This window comes from Adiantum capillus-veneris, chromosome 6 (assembly GCF_014529385.1).
Source record: "Adiantum capillus-veneris isolate H3 chromosome 6, ASM1452938v2, whole genome shotgun sequence".
Lineage (NCBI taxonomy): Eukaryota > Viridiplantae > Streptophyta > Polypodiopsida > Polypodiales > Pteridaceae > Adiantum > Adiantum capillus-veneris.
Window position 1 is genome coordinate 87,094,905 of NC_140936.1, and position 6,640 is coordinate 87,101,544.

Genomic DNA, 6,640 nt, shown 5'->3' on the forward strand with positions numbered 1-6,640 from the left:
TTGGGAACCATGTCTGTACTCAGAACCTCAACATTATTGATAATGTCACAATACGTAAGTTACTAGCCAAAGGACTCAATCACATACGCAACTATCCAAAAAACCCTTACCTTCCCCTATCAGCTTTACTTAGCTGCCTCACTGACCTTGTCAGTGTTCTCCGACTGGAGATGACTGTCCTACCGGACTTAAAGGAATTAGTAAAGGAATGCTTCTTTCACAAAATTTCTCTACTTCCTAGAAAGTGGCTTTCTTCTGATAGTTCTTGGCTTACACCTCAACTAGCTTTTGACTTTCAACTAATCTCAGATAAATGGTTGGTGGTCGGGCTTGACAAAAGCTCTAACTATCCTACTAGTATGTGCAAACACCTTGCTTGGAAAGCAGCTCAGGATCGAGTATAAGGAAAAGAATTATGTCATACCAACAAAACACCACAAGATATCTCTAACAAGATCTCTAAACATTTAGAACAGCTTGGCTACGCTATGAGTAATACCAAGTTACCAGTACTATTTCCTACATATAAATTCCACAAACATAAATTCAGATGGATGTCTGATGCCTCTAACTGTATCTTCACAGATATCACCAAAGATATTACTCTTTGCCTTGATATTATTCTTACAGAATTAGAACTCATTTGTGCAGAGAAACAGAAAATCTGCAAGGATTTCCTAAATATCCAATACAATCCCTTCTAGCTGACAAAAAATGCTACAGAAGTCACACTCAACCTTCCTCAACATATTTTCCACATCTTTACAGCTATTATTACACAATGCTACGAAAACATCCCACTTAGTGGGGATCTTGGCCTTAAGACGGTGCTAGCCAAGGTCATTAACTTAGCCTTTACCAATGCTAAAAAAAGAAAGCATCATTTTATCTCTCTAGCCAAGAAACCTAGATGGATTCAAGCATCTCACTCCGTAAACCCTCTACACTTCAATGAAGCAAAACTTTGCTCCTACATTTTTTGGTTGTTGAACAACTTTACTATTATTGCAGGTGGTTGCTTCTTTAATCAATGCCTTGGCATCCCTATGGGCTTCTATTGCTCACCACTTATGTGTAACATTTACCTAGCCTTTTTTGAGTACAAATGGTGTCTTAAGAACATGGAAACTAACCATAAAAAACTTCCACTATTCAATCACACTTTTAGATATATGGATGACCTACTTAGTATCAACAACAGATTGTTCTCTTCAGAGATTGATCAAATATACCCCCACTACTTAAGAATTGAGCCTACTTCCATCCCAGATAATTCGACTCTTGGGAGCTTCTGCAAACCAGCCCAATTTCTTAACCTTTCAATATCCTTCTCTCCCCATCTACAGGTGGATATGACCTTAGATTTATCCGGAGAAAGGATCTTCTTAAGCTGCCTCACATAGAATTCATCAAGAGAAATAGCAATAGGCCATACAAAGCCTCTATTTGCTCCTGTATTGGCCTTCTTTACTTAATTTGCTACTCTTCATCTACACCATCCATGGCCTGGGAAGAAATTTTTGTACTAATTAAAAAATACTACCTTAACGGATTTAATCGCAATCAGATCCGTAACACCATCACTCAAGCTCTCATTCGGCACAATTGGCTTGGACTATTATTCCAAAGAGAGAGTCTCATCTGTAACATTTAATGGCCTAAAAACTTGTGTGTAGCGGAAATTAGCATGAACATAGTGGGCATTTCATTAGAATAGATTCCTAATGAGAATTACAAGAGTGCTTGGGTGGAGAGAGCAACAAAAAGCATAACATTAATTATCTCCGGTCTCAGACCCAAGACCTCACACACCTTCGAAGATGGTGAGAGCTAGCAGGGTATGAGAGTAGATTGAGAGGAAGAAGGAATATCTTACGAGAAAGATGTACATCTCCTCACATAATCACTCATATTAGCATAGCTTAGCTTAGTAATTAGCATGGTAGAGGAGATGAGCATGCATTGAAGCTTGGCTCTTGGTTGGATTTGCATCACAAAGCCAAGAGTTGTTGGTGTAGGCCTCCCTTCTCACAAGCTTGGAGTAGGTGGTAAGCTTTCCATTAAAGCTTGAGAAGGAGAGAGAGTCTTCTTTACTTCACACATGATATTGTGTGAGTGTGTGTGTGTGATAATGCCTTGCAAAAATCAGCCCCCCCTCTCTCTTGGACGAGCCCTCTTGCTATTTGCTCTTGCTATCTCCCCATTAGACCTCCCCAAGTCAAGCCAACGATTATTAAGCAGCATAAGTGATAGCCTTCTGACATGTGTCCCCCTTTCCCCTTTTGTGAGAGCTTTAGGTAAATTAATAATTCAACTAAACTCTCATTGGACCCCTTTGCCTCCTGGCCAATAGGAATCAGGCAAGCCATTGGGCTGCTGAATGCTCATTGGACCCCTTGGGAGACTGTCCAATAGTCATCTAGGAGACTTAATTCTCATTGGTTCTTTTATTAAGTGTTTTTAAATTAGTTAAACTAGATTTACTCTAGCCTAATTCTCATTGGTCCACCTCCAAGGCCATCCAATAGCAATTGGGCACACCTTGTGGGCATCTGGGCTAGGGAGTTGACATGTGTCCCTAATTCCCTTTGTGTAAAGGGAGCCTGTGTGTGTGTGACTTTCTCTCTCATCCCCTACTCCCAAGGCTCGCCCCCTCCTATGTAGGGATTTGAAAAGACTTTTTGGTCACACACAAAGCATCCAATTTCCCCTAGGGTTGACCTTTGGACAAAACCTTTGAATTTTGGAACCTTAGCATTTTGGAAGTCTTAATGGGCTGAACCTTAGGGTCTTTTTAGCCCATTGTTGCACATGGCTCTTTTGCAGAAGGCCCCCCCTTTGGATCCCTATTTTCCCTCCTTTGGATCCCTACTGTGGCCGGTCTGCTAGCTTAACCAATATTCTAGCTTTTTCTCCCCTGGCACTTCCCCATATTAAATGATAAGTTTAACATGAGAAAATCATTTAGGAGAATTAGATATTGATTATTATGACACTCATCTCTCTCATAAGGTAGTAGGCCCATACTCAATGGGCCTACTACTGACCCATTGTGTGTGGTGCCTGGGTTAGGGCGGGTACACACACACACACACACACTATGGTACTACTAAATCCATTATTTTCACCCTCCTTCTATATATCCCCCCCCTTCTGAAGCACTCATGGAACACTGACTCATAACATGCCACTCATGGCCGGTGGGACTATGCCCTTGCATAACAAAACTCTCCTAGAATTAGGTGTGAGTAAAAATATTGGGCTCTCATGACAAATAGTAGGCGGCCTGCGTATTCTGGGCTGGGATCTCCCCTTGCAAAGTTTATGTGCATCACTTGAAGACGCTACACAGCAGGGCGGCTTGCCTCTCTCACTGATCACGCTCAAGAAATGCAACTCAACCTCTATAAATAAGGTGAGGGCACACCTTGCCCCTCACTTAGCTTGTGTGTATTTTTGTTATTCTGACTAACATTAATCTTGGTGTTAAATGAATTTGGTATATACATGTCATTGTGTGTGTGTGTGTGTGTGTGTGTGTGTGTGTGTGTGTGTGTGTGTGTGTGTGTGTGTGTGTGTAGCTGTTTAAACCTTAACTAATAAGACATAATTGAATTTTTACATTCAAAAGACAGCTGGCCAAGGAACAATGAATTGATATGTACAAAATAACTCAGTATCAGAATTATTTAGGTACAATGATTGTAGGAAAGAGGTCCTCTTTCAGTAGGGTTGGTAGTAAAAAAACTTCCCCGTTCCTCAATGGGTATTTCATCACAGTAATGTTGCTTGCCAAAGAAAAGAAAACCCTCCAAGATAAGATAGAGTCCTTACCTGCATCCATCCAAACAAGACAACAATTCAGTTAGCCTTGGATGTGTTTTACAGGTATCAATGGACCATATCAGTTGTTATCCATGTCCATTTTACAGAATTTAATTACTTTAGACAAGCTTTAGGTTATTAGATTTTTTAGCAGTCTTTACATATTCCTTCCAGAATCAATGGCACAATTTACCTTCTACTTTGAGTGGTGACGTCTACCAACAATCAAGAGTTTTCTTTAGAAAATTTTAAAGAATAGTGAAGTTTACTTGTTAAGCCATAGCTTGGTAGCTATGCTTGAGCCCATAGTAGCAACCATAAACATACTAATCAATAGAGTATCAAAAAAGACTCCATTTTTACCAAGTGTAACCACATTTATCGAGCCGTATCTCGGTATTTATGTCCAGTTTGAGGGTACCATCCATATACTTACCTTCAACCTCCTAAGATTTCTCCATAGCTCGGTAGCTATGCTTATACTAACAGTGGCAACCATATACTTACCAATCAGAAATAGAGTATCAAAAAACCCATTTTTTTCAAGTGGAACTTTATGTCATGAGCCAAAAGGCCAGTTTTTTATGCCAAAGCTGAGAGTATATACTTACCTTCAAATCTTCAAATTTAGCATTCAATACAGTTCGGCAGTGTTCAGCCTTGTTTTTAGCCAAGATTTTTCAAGTTTCCACCTTCATAGGTGCTAGATGGGTTACGATAACCCCAACACCTTCTCCTCATATGAAATCATGAGGGAAGGTATTATGCAGAAGTCCAAGAGTTGCCATATTTCTTAAAACAGAAAAGCCAGTCGTATCCTTGTCGATGTCAGACAGAATTTTATCAAAAACAATCCACAAGCTTTCGAAAACCCAAGGTTCCATTAACATCCCATGTGGTTACTAGCCTTTGCTTCAGGCCAGAGCTAAAACGCAAGAGCTATGTACTTACCCCTTTTCCTTTAGATCCAAGTGATTATTCATCATAAAAAAATTGTAATGTCAGGTTACTGTTAGGCCTGCAAAAGGAAGACCAGTGTCGGCCAAAACAGAGCCCAAAGAAGACCAGTGTCGGCTAAAACAGAGCCCAATAAAAAGCCTGTAACGGCAAAAATAGTGCCCTTTTCTTTTTTTGCAAAAAATCTTAGTCAAGTCGGTAAACAGCAAGACCTGCAGCAGCTTAGGTCAAGCCAAGAGAACTAATAATGCACAGTTTTTTCTCTTTAAAAAGCTCAGTCGACAGCAAATCCCCCCAATCCTTCTCCTAAGTCCCATTAGGTGTGCTTTCATTCAATCAGAGAATGCCTTGCTACCCTATCTAAGGGTTACAACAGTTATTTGAAAAAAACTCGTCTACGCAGAGTATTGCCAAAATTCTTAAAGTAAAACCCCTACGAAAATGAATGTTATACAGTTCAAAGCTTATGCTAAGAGAGCTTACTGTAAGCAGTATCAAATGTTTTTCTATTTAGAAGCAACCAAATTTCAAAGATTTTTTCTCAAAAAAAGCCTTCGAGAAAAACCTGAGTGTTTTGCGCAGAGAGCTCCATAGCTCGGACAGTGAAGCAGACGGTATACTGGTTTTAGTCAGAATAACAAAAATACACACAAGCTAAGTGAGGGGCAAGGTGCGCCCTCACCTTATTTATAGAGGTTGAGCTGCATTTCATGAGCGTGATCGGTGAGAGAGGCAAGCCGCCCTGCTGTGTAGCGTCTTCAAGTGATGCACAGAAACTTTGCAAGGGGAGATCCCAGCCCAGGATGCGCAGGCCACCTACTATTTTTCATGAGAGCCCAATGTTTTTACCCACGCCTAATTCTAGGAGAGTTTTGTTATGCAAGGGCATAGTCCCACCAGCCATGAATGGCATGTTATGAGGCAGTGTCCCATGAGTGCTTTAGAAGGGGGGGGGGGGGGGGGGGGGGGGGGGGTATATAAACGGAGGGTGAAAATAAAGCATTTAGTAGTACCACAATGTGTGTGTGTGTGTGTGTGTGTGTGTGTGTTGAGAGAGAGGCAAGGATAGAGAGAGAATGAGTGAGTGAGAAAGGATGTGTGTAGAGAGAGAGAGATTTTAAATAATCTTGTTGTAAACATTAATCTTGGTGTTAAATGAATTTGGTATATACATGTCCTTGTGTGTGTGTGTGTGAGAGAGAGAGAGAGAGAGAGAGAAAGAGAGAGAGAGAGAGAGAGAGAGAGAGAGAGAGGAATCTTTGCAAAAGACAGAGGGAGAGAGAGAGAGACCTTTATTGCTCAAGGGATCACAATTATTGATCGAGAAACATTTTTTTGTGGATCCGGCTTCGGAACCTTTTTATACACATATGAGCAATGAGCATGCTAACTCTAAATTTGAGAGGGATAATAACACTATAAATCTCATGTTATGATTAAAAACAATAATTTGAACCGGCTCCAGAACCTTCTTACTCAAATTTGAGGTGGCCATTTTTCATTTTGAATAGGCTTTGGATAAAGCGAACCCATCTTCTCTAGCTCCATCAAAAGAACATGTAGTGACGAGGATGGGTACGACCTAATTGTCCTGATCTCACAGAGAAGACGCAAGAATTTCAGTTGATGGCGATCTCGCAGAAGCAGGAGCAAGGCCAATAACGTCATGATGGAACCCGTATGCCATCACTACATTGTTGTGATCAAAACCCCATTTTGTAATTTTTCTAGTAGTTGACATTGGTAGCAACAGCATGTCAGTTTTCCTAATGGGTTTTTCGGTTGGCATTCTTCATGTGTTTTCTTAGGCATCTCAAAAAAAAGGTAGGCTACTACTGTGATAAGAGTTGTTTAACTT